The sequence below is a fragment of the Callionymus lyra genome, chromosome 17 (genome assembly GCF_982586985.1).
Source record: "Callionymus lyra chromosome 17, fCalLyr1.hap1.1, whole genome shotgun sequence".
In the NCBI taxonomy this organism is placed as follows: Eukaryota; Metazoa; Chordata; class Actinopteri; order Syngnathiformes; family Callionymidae; genus Callionymus; species Callionymus lyra.
In genome coordinates, this window is record NC_141834.1 from 3,363,421 (window position 1) to 3,385,764 (window position 22,344).

The window sequence follows — 22,344 nt, forward strand, 5'->3', positions numbered from 1 at the left end:
GAGCCGGAGAGTAAAACTGGAGAAGAGCCGGAGAGTAAAATTGGAGAGAGTCAGAGAGTCAAACTGGAAATGAGTCAGAGATAAAAACTGGAGAAGAGTCAGAGGGTCAAACTTGAGAATAGTCGGAGAGTCAAACTGGAGAAGAGTTAGAGAGTCAAACTGGTGCTGAGTCAGATAGTCAAACTGGAGACGAGTCAGAGAGTAAAATTGGAGAGAGTCAGAGAGTCAAACTGGAAATGAGTCAGAGATTAAAACTGGAGAAGAGCCGGGGAGTAAAACTATAGAGTCAGAGAGTCAAACTGGAGAAGTGACGGAGAGTAAAATTGGAGAGAGTCAGAGAGTCAAACTGGAAATGAGTCGGAGAGTAAAACTGTAGAAGAGCCGGAGAGTAAATCTAGAGCAGAGTCAGAGAGTCAAACTGGAGAAAAGTCGGAGAGTCAAACTGGAGAAAAGTCGGAGAGTCAAACTGGAGTAGAGCCTGAGAGTAAAACTGGAGTAGAGCCCGAAAGTTAAACTGTAGACTCAGAGAGTCAAACTGGAGCTGAGCTGTACAGTCAAACTGGAGAAAAGTCGGAGAGTAAAACTGGAGATTAGTTGGAGAGTCAAACTGGAGAAAATTCGGAGAGTCAAACTGGAGAAAAGTCGGAGCGTAAAACTGGAGAAAAGTTGGAGAGTAAAACTGGAGCTTAGTCGGAGAGACAAACTGGAGAAAATTCGGAGAGTCAAACTGGAGAAAAGTCGGGGACTAAAACTGGAGAAAAGTCGGAGAGTCAAACGGGAGAAGAGTCAGAGAGTCAAACAGGAGCTGAGTTGGAGAATAAAACTGGAGAGAGTCAGAGAGTCAAACTGGTAATGAGTCAGAGATTAAAACTGGAGAAGAGCCGGAGAGTAAAACTGGAGAAGAGCCGGAGAGTAAAATTGGAGAGAGTCAGAGAGTCAAACTGGAAATGAGTCGGAGATTAAAACTGGAGAAGAGTCGGAGAGTCAAACTGGAGAAGAGTTAGAGAGTCAAACTGGTGCTGAGTCAGATAGTCAAACTGGAGCTGAGTTGGAGAGTCAAACTGGAGAAGAGTCGGAGAGTAAAATTGGAGAAGAGCTGGAGAGTAAAATTAGAGAGAGTCAGAGAGTCAAACTGGAAATGAGTCGGAAAGTCAAACTGGAGAAGAGCCGGGGAGTAAAACTATAGAGTCAGAGAGTCAAACTGGAGAAAAGTTGGAGAGTCAAACTGGAGAAGAGTCTGAGAGTCAAACTGGAGCTGAGTTGGAGAGTAAAACTGGAGAAGTGCCGGAGAGTAAAATTGGAGAGAGTCAAACTGGAAATGAGTCAGAGATTAAAACTGGAGAAGAGCCGGAGAGTCAAATTGGAGAAGAGCTGGAGAGTAAAATTGGAGAGAGTCAAACTGGAAATGAGTCAGAGATTAAAACTGGAGAAGAGCCAGAGAGTCAAATTGGAGAAGAGCTGGAGAGTAAAATTGGAGAGAGTCAAACTGGAAATGAGTCAGAGATTAAAACTGGAGAAGAGCCGGAGAGTAAAACTGGAAAAGAGTCAGAGAGTCAAACTGGAGAAGAGCCGGAGAGTAAAACTATAGAGTCAGAGAGTCAAACTGGAGAAGAGCCGGAGAGTAAAACTATAGAGTCAGAGAGTCAAACTGGAGAAGAGTCGGAGAGTCAAACTGGAGAAGAGTCGGAGAGTCAAAATGGAGAAGAGTTGGAGAGTAAAACTGGAGATGAGTCGGAGAGTCAAACTGGAGAAGAGTCGGAGAGTCAAAATGGAGAAGAGTTGGAGAGTAAAACTGGAGCTGAGCCAGAGATTCAAACTGGAGAAGAGCCAGAGTAAAACTGGAGAAGAGTCAGAAAGTCAAACTGGAGACTAAGAGTAGAGCTGTATGTAGCAGGTAGCATGCTAGTTGATTAAATTACTTATCTTAGCAATATAAGAATCATTTGAGACGTTATAAAAACGTTATTGACATTTTTCCTAGCAAATCTGAGCTTCTTCTGGAAAAGCAATGTGATCGTCTTGAAAGGCAGTTAGAAGTTTGACTTGAGAGAATATATTTGCGACGTCTCTGATTAATTGAAACGACTCTGAGGTTAAAATCTAAACGAGCGAGTCACATCTGTAAGAAGTTCCAGCTGGTTAGAAGAGACAACTGCAGCTAAAGTCCGCCCACATTCCTCCGGCTTAATTACCTGTAATCAATCTCTTATTAGCGATCACCTTTATACCGACGCGCCGCCTCTCTGCCGACAGCTCCGTCTAATCTGTGAGTGACGAACTTCAGAAGTCGTCCAGAAGTCGCGGCGCATAAGAGTTGCTATTAATAAAGCGGAGCGTGACGAGACTCTCTGGTGGATGACTCCGTAGCCTCGGTGTGTGAGCGGAGATCCGACTAATCACATTTGTTTAATTAAGCTCGGCTAATAGACTCTCCAGGAGACGCGGTGACACCGGCGCTGCTTTGAAATGATTGTCAAACAGAGAGGACTCACGCCTCGACACTCCCGTCGTCACTCGAGGCAACGATCCGAGGATCATCGGAAGCCCTCCGCTTAAACAACGATGACCCCTTCTTAGAGTCTAAAAAACCTTCTTAACCACAGCTCCCCCCTGACAAGGGAGATCCTGGAGTAGACCTTAACTTTCATTATTGAATAAAACTACACATTTAGGTTTAAAAGAAAACTAAACTGCAAACATTGTAACAAAACCAGAGGAAACAGATTGGCTGCCAAACAGGAAGTTATTCAATGCGGCTAAACAGTTGCACAGGAAGTAGACAAATATTGTCCCGACACGAAGACATCAAATGTTGTCGTGGTGAAATATCATCTTCATTGGATGTAGTCATAGGTCGCCTGTACAGGAAGTAGCCAAATGTAACATGATAAGTAAGTTGCAAATTTCTTTCCAACCAGGAAGAAGTTTGATATTCTCTGAACAGGAAGTGGTCGAATGTCCCCCTCCCATGAGCCGATACCCTACTTCACGACGTCATTTCCTAGCCCGCGTGCACACATGGTTGTATCAAAACTTCGCACAGAAACCGACTTAACCACTAACAAAAAAAAATGCATAAAAAACAATTTGCACACAGTAATTATGTTGTTAAACAGAACACAATAGTCAAATTTGGTGATCACCAAAAAAATCGTTATCTAGTTCCTGTTGCAAAAAAAGACAAAATTCCTGTTTCGTTCTTACATTACATGCAATAAGGCTTTTTATGATTCTTTAAATAAAGAAGATTCAAATTGAAAGCAAGTATGAATGACATTAAAGATACAAAGGAGTTACATGTTAGTTTAGATCACATTTCATCTTATTTTATCATAGTTCACATGTTACATGCATGTCCCAAAAGGGAAACAGTGGGAGAAGCCAAAGCTTATCAAGTCCGGCCCCCATTACCCTCAAAATATTGGTAGAAGTAGTTGTAGAAATTTAATATCTTAAATCAGCATTGATATGCATTACGATCTCACATATCATATTTCAACAGCAAATCACAGTTTGTCCGGTCGACAGGCAGAATATTAGTCAGTCTTTTTTTTTTGATGTTGGACGAATGAGAGGAATTTTTTTTTGGAATGAATGAATGTAAGAGTAGAACTACTGTAGAAGTAGAATACGTAGTAGTAGAAGTAGAAGAAGTAGTGGTAGTGGGAGTAGAGGAAGTAGTAGTAGCAGTAGTAGAAGTAGTAGTAGCAGTAGAAGAAGTAAAGGTAGCAGTAGAAAAAGTACTGGTAGTGGGAGTAGAATAAGTAGTAGAAGTAGTAGTAGAATAAATAGTAGAAGTAGAAGTAGAAGTAGAATAAGTAGTGGTAGTGGGAGTAGAGGAAGTAGTAGTAGAAGTAGTAGTAGAAGTAGAAGTAGAAGAAGTAGTAGTAGAAGTAGAATAAGTAGTGGTAGTGGGAGTAGAGGAAGTAGTAAAAGTAGTAGTAGTAGCAGTAGAAGAAGTAGAAGTAGAAGTAGAAAAAGTACTGGTAGTGGGAGTAGAATAAGTAGCAGAAGTAGTAGTAGAATAAATAGTAGAAGTAGAATTAGAAGTAGAATAAGTAGTGGTAGTGGGAGTAGAGGAAGTAGTAGAAGTAGAAGTAGAAGAAGTAGTAGTAGAAGTAGAATAAGTAGTGGTAGTGGGAGTAGAGGAAGTATTAGAAGTAGTAGTAGAAGTAGAAGAAGTAGTAGTAGAAGCAGAGAAGGAGTGGTAGTGGGAGTAGAATAAGTAGTAGAAGTAGTAGCATAATACGTATTAGAAGTTGAAGAAGTAGTAGAAGAAGCAGTAGAAGTAGTAGTATTAGAAGTAGTAGAAGTAGTAGTAGAAGTAGAAGTAGTAGAGGAAAGAAGAGTTGAAGAGATAATAGAAAGATAGAATGTAGCCCACATTTCTGGAACAAGACAAATTGATAAAAGTTTGCATGGTTAAAATCGGACAAAATTTGTAGGAGGAGATGCGGCACATAATTTAAGTCAGAAGACCAAAAGTGGATCTGAAATTGAACAATGAAAATGTCCTTGTAATCCAACGTTTAATGCAGAAAACTCCCGCAAAGTTTTTGATACAACCATGTGCGCAAAGGAAATGACATCATGAAGTAAACAGAATATTGTCCAAACAGGACAAGGTCAAATGTTGTCTTATCAGGAGTGGTTAAATTTCGTTTAAACAGGAAGTAACTAAATTTTGTCCGGACAGGCAGTATCAGATGTGGTAAGCTCAGAAAAAAAATCTTTTCCTGGTTTCCTGGTTTAGAAAACTTTAATTGGCTTCACTTTTCTGATAAAGACATAAATGTACATCAGAAATGACTCCTGATCCTTGAGTTGGAGCAGGTGAGGAGATCCTTGACTCTGTGTGTGTTTTTACGATGAAACAAACACTTTGATATGAAAATATTTCCAGCAGCGACTGAGGTGAAGATATTATTTTAACTTCTGTGGCGTTTGCACCACAACACAGGACAAGCCGGCGTCCTCTAATTTGACGCCGCGGAATCACGAGGCACTTGATTGTAGCTGCAGCGGGTTTTTATATATCGCTGGCGTACTTTTTTAGCTATCATTTTCACACCACTTAACGCTGATTACAAAGTAGAGAGGAGAAACTTCTGGAAGCTGGTGATTATTTATTTAACTGTGCGACTTTAGAAAAGTGCCGGCGGAGTCTCGAGGCGGTGATTCAGAGTCAGGAGCTCTCGTCTCGTCACCGTCCAGAATTGAAGCTTCTTTAAGCCTCTTCGGTCCGTTCAGCCAACGTCACCCTCAGAAGTTCAGTCGCGTGTCGTTCAGGTATTCAGAGGTCCTGTGAGGACAATATGGACGTCAGGGAGAACATTCGTGTTGCGCTAATACAATACATGTACTTCAAATATAAATGTTTGTTTTGATAATATTTGTGATGCTTGTTTTAGTAAATGTGTTCATGCTTTTGTTCTACCCTAAGATTATTTTTCTCTGAGAGTACTTTTAGATGTTATTCCATTACCTTGAAGTTCGTTTTTATTTTTGTGTGCGTATTTTAAAATATATATTTGTGGTGTTTGTCAAGTTTTTTTTCATATATAACAACTATATAATAACTTTAACAAATGATATAGCAGAGTATAAATATGTCCCTTGATCCAGGGGCCCCAAACTTTTTTTTTAGCTCAGGCCGATGAAATGTCAGTATTATCTTCACGGACTGACGTTCAGATGGAAAAAAGTAAAAGTAAAATAGCATGACCTGCAAAAAAACTACAGTTAAGTGAATGAAAACCACTAGATATTTGTGTTTGCATCTATGTAAGTAAGTTAGTAAGTAAGTAATTTTTATTTGTATAGCGCTTTTCCAGACCAGGGTCACAAAGCGCTTAAACAATCAAAACAATACTCAATAAAGTATATATTTTAAAGATCAAGATAAAACTGATAACACAACAGAGTTCCAGAAAATCAAGGAAAAGCCTGAACAAATAGAAATGTCTTAAGATGTTTCTTGAAGGAGTCAATAGATCCATCAAGCGCAAATAAAGAGGAAGATCGTTCCAAAGCTTAGGAGCAACAGCCTGGACAGTAGATTCTGATCCACAGACCTCAGAGCCAGATCAGTGATGTAAGGAGGAGCCTGACCATGAATAGCTCTGAAAGTAAGAACCAGAATTTTAAAGTTGATCCTGAAAGAAACTGGAAGCCAGTGAAGAGTTTTAAGGATCGGAGAAATGTGAGTTCTTCTAGTGGAGCGGGTTAGAATTCTCGCTGCAGAGTTTTGAATCAACTGCAGGCGAGACAGCTCCTTCTTGTTAAGACATGAAAATGTATGACATGTATGTTTTATTGTATGCAGACGATGGTGTTCAGTATGTGTGTGTCTCTTTTGAGACTTTGTGTGTGATTATTATGTGTCTAAGCATTATAAATATGGAATGAGGACTCTGAAACACAAGTTCTGTTTCTAGAGTTTGTGTTTAACTAGTCACACGCTAATGTTATTTCAGATTTTCTAAATAAAACATCTTTTAGTTAGTAATAATAAATGGAACTTTTTTCTTTTTTTGTGCGACCCGGGAACAAACGGGTCACGGACACAGTAGGTCGGGAATCCCTGCCTTTATGTACCCATCAGCACAACATTGCAACATGAGTCAGATCGCAGGAGGTCAGACATGAGTTAACTATGACATCATCAGGAGCGTCTCTCGCTCATCAGATCCAAACATTCCTCCCGGAGTCTGATCCTCTTGACAGCAGCTTAGCCCTCCTGCCATCCAAGTCAGCGGGGGAGGAGAAGCCCTCTGGGGCAAGATCACCCAACACAGCTCCCCAGGTCGCCCCCGGTGACAGAAGTCTGTAATCGCTGCCACGTCAGACGGCTTCATGTAGACCAGCGCCGCCACTGGATGCTGGAGAAAGTGCGGTTGCAATTACGCCGCTGACAGGTGGGGCCTCCGACTCCGGGCCCCGCGCACTTCAGGGAGCGCATCATTTTTCAAACCCCCTGCTGTCATTAGTCGGGTAATGATTGGATTATTTTGCAGATAAATGGAAGAATTTGTCTCTCTCACAAACATCGCCAGAACAAATTAATCAACGGCTTCAAGGAAGTCGAAGCAGATCAAGAAACCAACATGTCTCAATTACAGAACGCCGTAATACTTCACCAGCGACGTCTAAACCCTTCAACGAGAGACACGCCGTCATTATTTATGGATGTCTCTGACTTTGTCTTTATGAATAGTCAATTATTGATGCTCTTTCTGCTTCATTTCACCAGTGAAGAGAAAGCTAACAGCCTGCTAGCTTGATTTTGACTAGATTGTTTTTTGACAATTTGACAAGATTGTACTTCAATATTTCTGAGAAAAAAATGATTGGATTGGATTTTTTTTAATTTTCCAAATGATTTAAATATGTCTTAATTTTAGCTTTTATTGAGATTTATTTAATTCTTAGTCTCTTCTGTAATTTTTTCATTGTTTTATTTGAAATTATCGGTTATTAATCTGCTCGATTTTACTTAAAGTGATAGTGAAAGTAAAGTGATGTAAAATTCAAATTTCACTCATTGTTTCCAGAGTATCTTGAGAGCTCCCAGTTTAGACAGTAGGGCTGTGTACTGGGAAGAATCTGGCGATTCAATAGTATTGCGATACATGTGTGACGATACGCTTTATTGTGATACCGTAGGAACAACGTTAAATTGTTTCATTTTTTCTGGCTTTTACAACAAATAACTGAGAAAATACTCTCTCTTATCAAATGTGAAAGTGCTTCTCAAAATATTAACAAAAAATGTGAACTTATTAAACAATGAACAATGAAGTGCATTAACAATCTGGAGCAACATGTAATATCCATTATCTGTCCGTGCTGATGTTAAATAAATATATAAAGTTTGAAATAACATTTTACTTCAATTTAAAGTTGTTTTATTTGTTGATTTTTGGAGAAAAAAAAAAAAATTTGGTCTGTGATCACCACGATAGTGAAGCGCTTTACGCTGATATGACTAAACTAAACTTGTTAATTCTGTTATTGGTTCATCAAGTTTGTGAAAGTTAAATTTAGCGGCGCTTTCGCTGATGTCACAAACACGGAACTCTGCGCTGTCAGCCTTTATTCAACCTGCATTAAACACGGAGAATTGTTTCATTTATTTCTGAACAATTCCTCTTGTCGAGATATGACAAAAAGAGTGACATTACAGGCGAGCATCACAGAGGTATTTGCAGTTTTTAAAGTGTCTTTTTGGACAAGGAAAATAGAGCCCCATCCAAGACCGGCATATGGACAAACATAATCGCAACCCTTAGTTGACGTGAGGGTGAGTAGACAATGAGTGAACTTTCAGGTGAGCTATCACTTTAACTGTTACTATTTTGCAAATGTTGTCCCACTTGCTTATTAGAAGTCGCCAACATTTCTTTTGGATCCGCGTCATCTTCTAACCTCCACTTGAACATGAGATCGCTTCATTGAAGTTTATTTCTGACCTTCGTTACTCAACGGAGCTTCACCTTTATTCCGATTAAGGACCTGATCTTGTTCCAGACAGATGCAGGCGTGAAAGTACTTTGGTTGAGTCCACCTCCAGCAAAAAAACACATTCCTTTTATCCCTTCAAATTCCACACGAGTGGGATCGCCCTCGGTGGAAACATATCATAGCCTTCCACCGCTCTTGGATGGCTCCCATTGGGTGGTTCGAGTCATGCCAGGCGTCTGGGTTGGCCGAGAACCTCAAGGGAGTCCGGGGTTTTCGTCTCCACGGGCCAGTAAGCCTAGAGGTCTGTTTGCCCTGGGAAATGTAGCAAATCAGGGGAGCACCTTGGCAGTGACGCCCTCGCCCCCCTCCCTCCCTCAGCCTCGGGACGGCTAGAAAAGACGGCTAATGGTGGCCAACTGTGCAGCGAGTGGGTCTGTAGGTTCATCTGGATTGGCGTCGATAAGGATGTGCGCTCTTCGTCCTCTGCCTATCACCATCATGCACCGGGTGGGAGTGGGTTTATGTGTGGAGACACTGGCAGACCATCTCCAGGATGCCAGCAGTGACTGATGCCACACCAGACATTCCTTTCAGAGGAGGCGGCGGCGTGGTCAGTGCCGTGCCAGCTTCCAAAGACCCTCAGGACTCGCCATCCCACAACCTTCCGCCTTCCAGCAAAGACCTGGCACCGCTTACACCGGCTTCCTACCAAAGGCATGAACTTGTGAGAAAGAAAACAAACAAAGTGGGAATTTGTATCTTAACTTTAGTCTTTATTTCATTTTCTTGTACAACAGTCGTGTGGACGTTTCTTCACAGGCTTCTTTTTTTTTTTACCAGAGGCCGTGGAACACCAAATGTGAAAACAGTCAAACATTATCTTCAACATACAGCATGTATTTAATGTTTTCAACTGCTTCTAATGGTAATGAAATAACATTTTACTGTAATTTAAAGTTATTTTATTTATTGTTTTTTTGAGAAAAAAATAAATTGGTCTGTGATCGCTACGATAGTGAAGCGCTTTATGCTGATATGACTAAACTAAACTTGTTATTATTATTATACAGCATGTATTTATTGTTTTGATCTGCTTCTAATGGTAGTTCCTTATTATACAATATATATATATTATTATATTGCTATATAAATGTAAGTAAGAATTGTGAGATGAACTTGCAGATAGATGTATGAAAACAAGATTATTGGTCAAATAATCTTGTTATTTAAAATAAAATAAATTGTGTTAAAAAAACATTCAGATATGTTATAAATAGGTCAAAGTCAGAAAGCCACAAGACAAAAAGTTCCAGGTAAAAGTCAAAGTAATTCAGAGGTTTTTATTAAGTCGTTTTAAGTCAGATTACGCAATCAAAACAAGGGTTAGGGTTAGAATTAGTGTTAGGGTTAGGGTTAGAGTTAGGGTTAGGGTTGGGGTTAGGGTTAGGGTTAGGGTTGGGGTTAGGGTTAGGGTTGGGGTTAGAGGTTGCAAGTGCAATGACAGAGGAAGCAGAAAATCAGATCCTGGCTGGAACTAAATTAGTCATCAGAGACTCAGAGTAGAGCTGCTGTGTTGTCACAAAGAAAAGATCAAGAGGTTCTATGTTTCAAGGGTATCCAGGTGCGTCCAGGTGAGAGGACATCACATTGCACTCTGAAACTGGAATGTCTTGGAAAGAATGTAAAACACTGAGACCAGGATGGAGAGCTGGAAAACTGAAAGTTTGATACATGAGTTCACCTTAAAACAAGAAGAAGTAATTTGAATCTGCCCAATAACCTTTAATTAAATCTGGATTATCAGACTGGCATTTTAATCAGGTCCAAGTGTCAAACTCATTGGTACAAATCTGAAGGAAAATCATAAATTGAATAGGCTCATCAATGAGGTCTCGTACATGTCACGAACACGCACAATCTCTCCGACTCCATCACCGGTCTGAGATTATTTTGGGTGGTTCTTGGGGTATTCAATCGCCGTGGCCCCTGGTGCTCCAGCAGGGTTTATAAGTGGTGACACGGGACGATTACAGCGCCGTTAAATACCTGTTCTAATGAGCCAATTAGCCCTATTGACACCCGCCGCTGCCTCCGAGGTGGAGCCGGCACCGAGTACACGCTCCTTAATCAGAACCAATAACACCATTTAGCCTTCAAACGCTAATCCTGACTCGCGGGCTCACTCCAGAATCCTCTATGATTTCTCCGCTCTCACCGTGAGTAACTTCACGCTTGACTCGTCTTCTATTGAGCGCCGCTGTGACTCGTGCGTCTGCGACCACCGCTGGTTCACTTCCATCCTGAAAGGGGTTCCCGGAGAGAGCAACAGTCGGAATTCTCAACCACTCACCGTTGAAGTTGAACAGTCCACCGTTCTGATGTGTTGCTGTCGATCTCCGAGAACAGATGAAACATCGTCAAAATAAAAGATTTTCTGGCAGATAGTTGACTCTAAATCTGCGGTCCAGATGGTAGAAGATTGGAACATCAGCCCATCCATTCCCGGTGGACCAGGTAAATCCATCCGGCAGCGCCTGTGCCTGATTCTGCATATGGTCGCTCGGGACAACCAATTAGTAGCTCCCATGGAGACACACGGCGATCCGAATCAAAGATGGAGGAGGACAATCCATTAAACCTTCACTGACCTCTGGAAAGAAAAACATACATGCTGATGTAAGTCGAAGTGAAATGTTGATCATCAGTACAACAAGTAGAGGTTCAGAAGAAACATCAGTTCATGACTGATGACATACACACATCAGAAAGCTTCGGAAATTGTTGTTCTAAATATGAAAAAAACATATTTTTTTAAATATCAAAATGGATTGTTTTAATTCACAAATATGTTTTTTAGTGTGTTTGTGTTAAACTTCATTTGCCATTCTATTCTTTGATGGAAAAGGAACTCTCCTGACTTACTCATGTTTAAATGTTGAAGTCTTCCTCTCCAAGACGCAGTAAGTCCCTCATCATAATGGTGTTTTTAGGTCATTACTTTATAAAGTTCTCCCCCGTCTGAAGTCTCTGCGAACAGGAGGTTACAAGAGCAGAGTCCATTATTATGACGTAATAGTGGCTTCACTCCTCCTCCAGCCAGCTGTAATCAAGCCCCGCTTTGTTTATACAATGAGTCCTTTGGAGGTGGAGATTTCCGGGATTGAGTTTCGTAAAACTGGACTATTAACTCCAAAATTTGGTGTTTTCGATCGTGTGTTCAATTGACTACGCAGAATGATTTTGAGGCAGCAGTACTTCCTCCCCAGAGTAGAAGCATCAGCTATAATTTTATTTATCATCACTGAATAGACCAAGTTCATATAGAATGTTCCATCTGCCCTTTGTGCGTAGGTCAATCATTAGGTAAGTGTAGTGAAGACTGGAGCTTAAACAATTCACACTTTATTTCATATTATATTCCATATACAAATATAATGCTGTGCGTAACAATCAGCTCTTGTGTTATTGTCTTCTCTCAATGTAATCTTTAGGTCAATGACAAGGTGAGAAGCCTCGACTGCCTTATCTTTTATTTGATGTGATTTATGTAAGTATTGTTGAAGTCGGCTACATCTTTGGGCAACAACTTCAGTGTCACTGGAGAGCTTGATTACGAGCAATAAATCAGAGCCTGGAATTAAATTGCGCTTCCAGCTCTTTTAATTTCACTTTAATGAAACAATTCTTTATAAACGCTTCTTACAATGACCAAATATTTCGATGCAGCCGGTCCCCAGGTGTCCCCGCTGATTCTGCTCTGGTCTCCGGGGGGCGTCTGTTTGCAGCAGTGACAGCTGATGACTTTAAAAAGTTAATTAACTTTTCAATTACCGTCTGCTGATTGACAAGTTGTAAACAGACGAATCAGATGAATCAATGTGGTTTTATTTAGAAGCAAAATAATACAATCTGAAATATATAAATGCATATATATAAAGTGTTGAGTTCAGTAACAATTGTGCATCTTCTTTATTCATTCCCATACACTGCATTTCTGTAGCTTGCTTTTCTTTCACTCTAGTTACATTTGTGGCATTTATTGAAGTCAAGACCGTGTACTGATTTTATATTTTCAGTATTAATAATTTATATGAGCGCTGTAATTACAGATACACAAGCCGGGTAATGACCTTTTCCTATGTTTATTAATGCATATATTTGCAGGCAGTTTTTAATTTCTCACATGAAGCCTAAGTAACGAGTATACAGTAAATGAATGATTAATAGCATGCTGCAGCAAATACACAATCAAGCATGCGTGATCGAACATGTTCAGAAAAATAGGCTTCTAAAACATTTATACGAGTCAATGTGGAGCCTTGAATATTGCTCAGAAACCTCAGTGCAGATTGAAAACATGAAGAGAAATAATAAACTGCTCATCAAATTAGTATGAAGAATAAGAATATAGATTTATATGTTTTTAATTAATAATTACGCATCTCTGAATGAACTTGTACATGTAAATTCAACATGTAATAGAAAGTTGCAATACAAAACATAATGAAAAAAAAGAATCAACACTATGTATTTTAATGATCCTCATTTTACTCAAATATGTTTGTATTATTTAGTGAACAATACAATAAATACCAAACTGATAAAAAGACCATTTTTAATTTCAATTTTAGAAAAAATAAAGTGTAGCTTCAGGTTTCACTTATCGTTATGAATAAATAGGGGTTTTGTTTTATTAAAATATATTTTATATTTTATTTTATATATACACATACAAATGAAAAAAAGTCTGCAAAAAAAGCCTTTTTTAATTGTTCGAAATGAAACTTTTATTTGTATCGAACGTTTACAATATTTTTTAAATGATGCTGTTTTGACATCAGCAGAGAGATCATAGTGAAATCATGGTTGGGAAAAGAAACAGTAGTTGATTCAAAACTACTGACGTAACCCTAAATGTTTTTTTGTATAAAAAGTTATTTAGAAGATGTTGTGTCTGTGATAATAAGCTACGTTGTTATTATTTACTGTCAGACGAACAGGGTGGAGGTGCTTTATCTCAGCACAAGGTGATCCATTAAAATACATTTCTGGTCTATTTTTGTTGCTATTGATGAAACTGTTGCCATTTAGGCACAAATAACCTTCATCTGCAGCAGCAGGAGCCCCCTTGAATCAAATATTAGGGGGTTTAAACAGCAAAGTGTCTTTACACATATTGTCCGTGGCTATAAGAAACACTATCTGCCTCTTGAAATGTGTCAGGAATTACCGCCAATTCCAAAAACATGCATTAGCCCCCACCTAAGGTGTGCGAGTTCTTTTACATCGGGCAAATATCGCAGCGGAACATGGCGGTGCGCGGCAGCTAACCTGGCAGCCAGCGGAGAATAACATAGCACGGGAAGAAAGCGAGCATGTTATCACGCGCACACATGTGGCCCGGGTAAAGATTAAGCCGTATTCATCCCTGGCTGCGTCGCTGGCTCCTGCCTCAGTCCATCACCAGATATGGCAGCGGTTCAGCAGGGAAGCAGGAAAGGTGCCACGGATTTCACGGCGTTCCCAAATCAGGCCGTCTGGAGACTCAGGCGAGCTTCTCACTCTTCAGCTTTTCCCACAGATCGTAAGCTTCATGCTGATGCTGGGGGTTCGGAATTCTGTTGATGTCGACGCGCAACCCCCCCCTTTTGCTCCCCGAACACTCGCACACAACAATCCCCTGTTGTGTGCATGGAATTGGGAATCATCTGCTGATTCATGCTTCCCTACGACTATTGTTCACACGTGTTAATATTTTCATGACTTCTCTTTCGTGGATTTACGTGAATGAAAGGGGGAACGATCGTTTAGCGCAGAGAAGTGAGGGATCACTGCAGGTCCCCGCTGACGTGTACATTATGGCTGAATGGAGCTCAGCAGCGTGTTGGTCGTGACAGGGGAGGGGGGCTTACACCCTGAGAGCTACTTAGGGGCCTCTCTGTGTTAAGCTGCTAATAATTCCTGCACTCCCCTCTATAAAAAAACACACAAAAGGTGTGAACAAAGTGGAGAATGGTGTACGGATGGTGACACGCTGCTGTGACGACGAGTCGACGTCTAGAACACCGACACACTGACAGGTCGGAGACAAGTTTGAGTCGAGGCCAAGGAGCCCATACTGTAGATGTCAATCATTCTGCCTCCATACACCTTCTATAACAGGAGCTTAGAAGTAATATTCGTGTCCAAACACCTCGAGTTTTTCTCTAGGTGACTTTTTCAAGTATATTTTTTTTGTACATTTTTGTTCCATTGATCAAAATATTGTTGATTTAATCAAAAGTGTGCTACATGTGTAGCAATTAAATATTTTATAATATTTTTTTTATTGTTCTTTTAACTTTTTTATTTAGTAATACATATTTAGAAGCATTAGTTTATTTATTTATATTATAATTTAACCCTTGAGTTATATCAGGGTCCAGGTGACCAAAAGGCCCCGAAAAAAATGTGTTTGAGGTATCCCTTGTGTTGTTTTCGGGCCTCTGGGTCACCTTGACCCTCAGATAACACAAAGGATGATTACTATCTATATTGTCAATATTGTGTTTGCCTGTATAGTAATCAAGGTTTTCATTTTAACTAAAAAAAAAAAGTTTTTTAATGAATGTATTCAAAAACATAACGCATAAAATCGAATTAAAATCAACAATTTCCTAGAGTTGTTATTTGTCTTTGAAATAACACATCCCAGATAATCACAACAATGAGTCGTTTAAGCGGCATTGGAAAAAAAAAGGCGCAGGTGTGAGCATTTGCAACCTCTCAAAGTATTCCTGAGCAGCATGATTCCGTTCATTACGGCTTAATCACGGATGACCAGGCTTCATCAATTATCTTTATTTATGTTCTTATTGGCACCGGAGTCATCAGCGAACCGCATTAGTGTGTTTACCAGTGCATTCATGTCGACCAACTCAGGTACGTCGCTGAACGCTCTGGCGCGCGTGAGTGGCTTCATACGCTATTCTGCTTGGACAAGCACTCTAAGTACTCTGGACCAACATTTACAGGCGTGACCGAGAAGTGGAGGAGATTATTGGGAATATTGTCTTCAGGTAGTCTGGGTGGTTAAATACTGAACAGTAAAGTCAAGTATTCTCACAACTGAGTTCATCTCTTTCAGCTTCTCGACTTCCACTCACTTCAAACTTCATTAAATATACATTTTACTATGATTTGTCGGTAAAGATTGAAGGTTCTGGACTCTGTCTTTGTTATCATCCATGTGATTGTAGACTCTATACGACCATGATCTGAAGTTCAGAGCTAACACTGAGCTCTATGGAATATTGTTGGTGGAAAAGGCGATACCTGTCTCTGAAGTGAACATATGGCCCTGACAGGACAATAAATGCAGCGTTGATGTGAGTCATGAATTAATCAAATGTTTTGTTTCCTGTCTGCATCGTCTCCGAGGGTGAAGTGGAGTTTGAGCGTCTCTCTTGTCGGCTGAATAAATCATGACACGTCCTCTTCCACTTTATTTATGCTGTGCAACCAGAAATGACCGTGTTTGACTTCACCTCTGGCGCAGGAACACTTCACGGCTCTACCTAATAATAACGATTTTCCGTTGGTTAGGCATATCAATCTCATGCAGAATGTTGTGATTTTGGTTGCCATGGCGACCTGAAATAGCCTCTTAAACCTATAGAATTTCAGACTTCACTCATTTTCTACTCACCATCATGTCACCTAAGGGTTGGAATTATTTTCAGAGTAATCTGTTCCTTTTTAGAAGTATGGACAAAATGTATGTTTATTTTATTGTAGCGACTGGAGCTCAGGTGTCTAAGTCTTCATTTCCTTTTAAAAATATGAAGTCAAAAACATTCAAATACCTTCATGGTGTTTCTTTGTAACGTCCATCTTGTATTGAAGCCTCGACATGAGGAATTGTTCTTGAAAAAAAGGAAACAAGTCTACACAGTGACACTTGCAATGTGTTTGAATGAGGAAAAACATTAGGCAGGAACTAAGGGAATTAAAAAACTGCTACAAATAAATACCGACAGATGGGTGCAGGGTCTACAGTCATGAGGTCTCTTTATCGGTCTGCCTTGATAGAAGTTGAGCTGAGCTAAAAGGCAATCTTGGATCCAGCTGCTAACCAAGTGATCTGACCTCAGGAAAAGCCAGTGACCACTCAAGTCCCAGTATTGCAGGTAGTGTCGTCAAAGTGCTGTTCAGTGTTGCCCGATAGTTGGTTTAAAATCTAATTTGATTAATTTCCATGTTGATACCGCCACTTACAAAGGTGCCAGTGTGTTATGTTTTGACTTCTATTTTGTTCTCACACTTCTTGTTTTCTTCCGCAGTCAAGCAATGGCAGACGACTGGACCTCATGAGCGATCAAGGTGCCTAATTCATCCACCTCTGTGACCTTGTGTTTGACCTTTTTTTCCCTGTGCCTTAGATTTTTCGTTAGAGCAATGGTGTGTCCCAAATCACACATTTCTGCACTTAATAAACAAAAAACAAAGAAAATGCAGTGCACTATGCACACTCAATTGGCGCACTCAAACAGCCAGAAAATTGAGTGTGCATTATTGGACACTCTCAACCTCAACGGCCGCCATCTTAGTGACACAGATGATGCTACGTCTAGAGCTACGGCGCCAATTGGAAAATACTTCACTGCCTTTATGGAGAACGAAACTCAACTTAAGAACTTGTTTTCGTTTGGTGAAGAGTGCTGTCATTGTCGATGACAGGGTTCAAACTTCCAGTTGCCATCAGCTTTAAAAAGTAGTAGAAGAAGAAGTTGTCGAGTCATTTCTGGTAAGTGCATAGCGGCAGTGTTTGGACTAACTGTCGAAATTTGCACACTGTAAGTAAGTAGTAAGTAAGTAATTTTTATTTGTATAGCGCTTTTCTAGACCACGGTCACAAAGCGCTTAAACAATCAAAACAATATTCAATAAAGTATATACTTTAAATATCAAGATAAAACTGATAACACAACAGGAGTTCCAGAAAATCAAGGAAAAGCCTGAACAAATAAAAACGTCTTAAGATGTTTCTTGAAGGAGTCACTGGACTCCATCAAGCGCAAAGAGAGAGGAAGATCGTTCCAAAGCTTAGGAGCAACAGCCTGGAAGGATTTCTCTCCTCTGGTCCTGAACCGTGTGCGAGGAACCATCAGTAGATTCTGATCCACAGACCTCAGAGCCCGAGCTGGGGTGTAAGGCTGGATCAGATCAGTGATGTAAGGAGGAGCCTGACCATGAATAGATCTGAAAGTAAGAACCAGAATTTTAAAGTTGATCCTTAAAGAAACTGGAAGCCAGTGAAGAGTTTTAAGGATGGGAGAAATGTGAGTTCTTCTACTTGAGCAGGTCAGAATTCTCGCTGAAGAGTTTTGCATTAACTGCAGGCGAGACAGATCCTTCTTGTTAAGACATGAAAATAAACTGTTGCAGTAGTCCAGGCGAGAAGACACAAATGCATGGATTATTATTATTTTTATTATATTATAACTATTACAACTATTCACTGTGCAACTAAGTACACTGTCTTGCAGTGTACTGTAAAGAAGTGTACTCCGAGAAGTGCGCGATTTGAGACACATCATAATTATTTTGTGTTTTATTTGCGTGTTTATTTTCCTGTTGTTTCCTGTTTTACTCTCCGGTTTAGTGGGTTGTTTTTTTGTATATTTAGTGATTTTAGATTTTTCTTTTTTGTTTTCCTTGTTTAGTATTCATGGTATTTTATTATATATTATATATTATTATTATTAGAATATATTATATATTTTTCGGACTTGTTACTTAATGTGTACTTCAAACGTGTTGTTTATAAAAAATTTAAAGAGGGTTACTCTCGCCTGCACTTGAGTTCCACCTTGTTTAAATCGCAACACAGTGTTGAATATAAAAGGGAAAGATTGTGCTGACTTAAGGTAAAAGTAAATCTGATGTTGGTGGAATTTGCCAACAATGTTTGGTGAATAAAGTCAAACTGTAAGATCGGTAGAACGTCCATGAATGACAATATCACAAACAGACTTGTACTCTCTGTTACATATTGTTGAGTGAATATAAACGACCCAGAGAGTTGGTCTCCTGTGTGTTTGAGTTGAACACGCTTGATGTAAACAAACATTTAGAGAAGCTCATTGAGTGTCAGTCTGCCTCTGCTTCTTCTGATCCAGTATGTAACAAGTTGCTCCACAAAAAGAGTTTGCACGAATTCTCTCTCTGGCTCCGTCTGTACACAGAGGTCACCTGGAGTGTGTTGAGAGTCCTGGCAAAGATTAGCTGATCCAACATGAGCGATGATCGTCTCGAAGCCTTCACATGTTCATTCAATAAGAAGGGTCGTTTCATCGGGATCGTACGTTTACCGTTTCTCTCTTTGGCGCTCGCTAAATAACCTGTACGTCAAGTGCTGCGGCTGATTTCTGCTGTGAGCATTAACTTCCACAGTAATTTCATCACCTCGTTTTATTAAATTTGTTTATGAAGCGGCTTGACAGCTCCAAAGCCTCTTCCTGCCTCACGCGCCGTATTTATGTCTGAATACGTAAACGGGGCCATTATGAATGTCCTCAAATCAGATTTATTCCAGTAAATATATTCTCATTCCAAATCATTAAAAAAAATGGCAACATGCTGTGTTTATCTTTTTTAATTTTTTCACAGGAAAGAAAATAGCAGAAATGTGGCATGTGAGAAATGTGCAAGGTGGCCGTCTTACAGAAGGTGTAGAGGTGGGATAAATTTAATTACGGCTTCAAATATTCATTTGGCAAATATATCAAGGTTGGAAAGACGGGCCCAGAAATGGCAAGCCCGGCTGGCAGACGCTCACAATAGCGGATGGCAAATGACAGTAATCCATGAAAAGAGACCAGACATTTATAGAATTTATAGAGACCAAGTCTCTGGATTTCTGATGCTCCTGGGATTTGCTCTACTGCATTTTCACAAATGTTTAAATCCCATAAATGTTCCTAAAACCAAACTTGTCTTTTCTGATCGTTCAAAATATACAACACATTTATAAAGTCAGGAACGTACATCCTTTAAATTGACATTGAATTTGGTGCATTTGAGACTATTTTAATGGTTACTATGTCAAACAAGAAGAAGAGTTGTCAATAAACATCAATGCTTGTTCAATTAGATCTATATGTTTTTATTTGAAAAACAAACACACTTTATGGTTTATTGTTTTATTTATTTTCATAATTTTGACTTTTATGTGACTGATTGATTTTGAATTTTTATTTATAATGTGTTTACTTGTGGTCTTGAATCAACTTGCCAGTGTATAACTCATCACTGGTACTTGAGATTCACATAAAACCTACTCTGAAAAGGGTCTCCAGGGAGGGTATTGGGACCTCAAGGAGCCTCTGGTGTCAGATTCAGTGCTTACCTCAGATTCAATTCCCGTAAGTGAAAGTGAAAGGCACAAAAATGACCTGATCACCTCTGATACACGTTTGTATCATAAAACACGAGTAAATAAAATACAAACAAACAAATAGTATTGCTTTTGTTAGGAGACGTTGTTGACATAAGACTGTGATAGCAACAACAGAAATGCTCAATGCTAAAATGAGGGAAATGAACGAAAACAGAAACTGTAGTGTCTTTATGAAGTGGTTTGCTTATGTATGTTTGTTTACAGAATACTATAAAAGAAATGGGAGCATCGAGTCTAAGCCTCTTGCTCGCCGTTGCACCGGGTACTTCCTGTGACAGCGGGCGAAGCTGCCCTAGTTTGGTTTTGTGATCTCACTTGCACAGTTGATATGATCAGAAGATTGTGTGTGTGTGTGTGTGTGTGTGTGTGTGTGTGTGTGTGTGTGTGTGTGTGTGTGTGTGTGTGTGTGTGTGTGTGTGTGTGTGGGTGTGTGTGTGTGTGTGTGTGTGTGTGTGTGTGTGTGTGTGTGTGTGTGTCATCACCCCGAGGCTCCAACATGATACACTTCTGGAGCCAAACATATTCTTGCCGGTCTCTGACGCCTCATAGCTCACACCTCTACGTCCAGTCTGTAGTTCCAGTCTCTGGAAAGTAGGGGGTCCAGGACCAGCTGGTGTTCAGGTGTTACTGTCTGCTCAAACAGTAGCTAACCATGACCTACATTCAAACAAGAGCAGCAACCTGCAGCATTGTGGTGAAGTCAAGTGTTGAGTTTGTCAAAGGTTTTTAGTTTAGGGTTACCCTCCACAACCCCTGCCATCTTTTCCCCTTTTGTTTGTAAAATATAACGAATAAAAAAACATGGCCACAAAATGCCCCATTATACTGGGGAATTTGTAGGATTTGGTAACATTTATATTTGGTTCCGTTTTGAGAAAGAAGAAATATCAACGTAAGTTTTTCGATCCACGCTTCAGCTTCTCAACTTCTGTGTGGTGAATCAAGATTAGTGGTGTGTGTTGGTAAGAATCTGACGATACAATACGTATCACGATACAGGGGCAACATTACGATATATTGAGATACTGTAGAAACAAGGATATATTTGTAGTATTGCTCTGCTGTTGAAGAATTTTCAGACCACATGACTCTTGACGAAGTCGTAACTGCTTTCTTTTATTTGGAAACCAAACTCGAATCAGCTTTAAAAGCTGCTGCAGTCAACTGTATCCTCTCGTCCTAAGTCATCACCGGGATCTTTTAGGATTGTCCCTTTTAGCTGTGGAGGACGTAATGAATGCTGCCATCTTAAGTGTGTGAGTATATGTTAATTAAAAATACAAAAATAAATAGATTTGAATGAAACGATAAACCATAAAAGAACTATAGTAACACATAAAATAAGATTTGCAAGAATTATTTTTTGAAAAAAAATCAATACAGTGCTGACAAACATCGCAGAAAAAGATTATCGCGATATATTGCCATATCAATATTTTTTTAATACTTCTATTCAAGTTCGTGTTGTCTCTTTTTCACCAGTTGATCTATTGTTATTTGAAAGACTAGTGAGGGTTTTAAAGAAGTCAAGGTTTAGATGGATCTGGACCAGGCTTTTCAAAGGTTAAACGTGTGCACTACAGTCGACAAGACTGGTGAGGGTAAAAGCCAAACTTTCTGTGATTTAACTTTTTCACTTGCGAAACCAGGTGAGCGTAGAGAGGTAGAGTAACACGGGAGGTAACCGAGGAGGTATACTCCAGGAGAGAAAAAAGGATGGATGCAGAAGAGAGGAGGAGGAAGGGAGGATTGATAAAGACTGATCTGTGCCACGGGGCATTTATGGCTGCTGGGGAGGCAGAGGGGGGACAGGGATAGAATGGGGAAGCGGGTGGGAGGCGGTATTGTCTGCTGTGTCCGCGTGTTTATAGGATTGAGCTCAAGTTTCCTTTGTGTTTCCATTTTGTTGAGGGATTATGTTCTTTGAGAGAGTTGAGCGAGCAGGCGGGCGCAGAGAGTGGAGGCGGAGAAGAGAGAGCGAGAGAGAGAGAGAGGGGCCGGGGCGAGGGAGGACGTCTTTGTTCGCAGAGTTGATCATGAACATGACAGATAGCGGTGTGTTTTCATCAGCCAGAGTGTGTGTGCGAGAGAGAGCGAGCAAGATGTCAGGACACGTAAGCAGCCGTGTAACAATTTAAAATCAATTTGCCTCCCGAGAAGAAGCCCCGGAGAGAGCCGGGGCCCTCGCTGCCAGCGCTTCCCGGACTTCGGTTTCCTTCGAGCTGATATCCGTTACACAGGCCCACTCCCTCTTCCTCGCTCCTGCTCTTGGTTCTGATAACCAGCCGTTACATTATGACCGCCTGTTAAATTTCAAACAAGTTTGTTTTTTGGGATCACCAAAACAGAAGTTAATTAACCCATCTGTCCGTCCTTAAAAACACTTGTGTCCAGAGATGTGTGAGTACAACATACATGTTCAATGTACAGTACTACTTCCA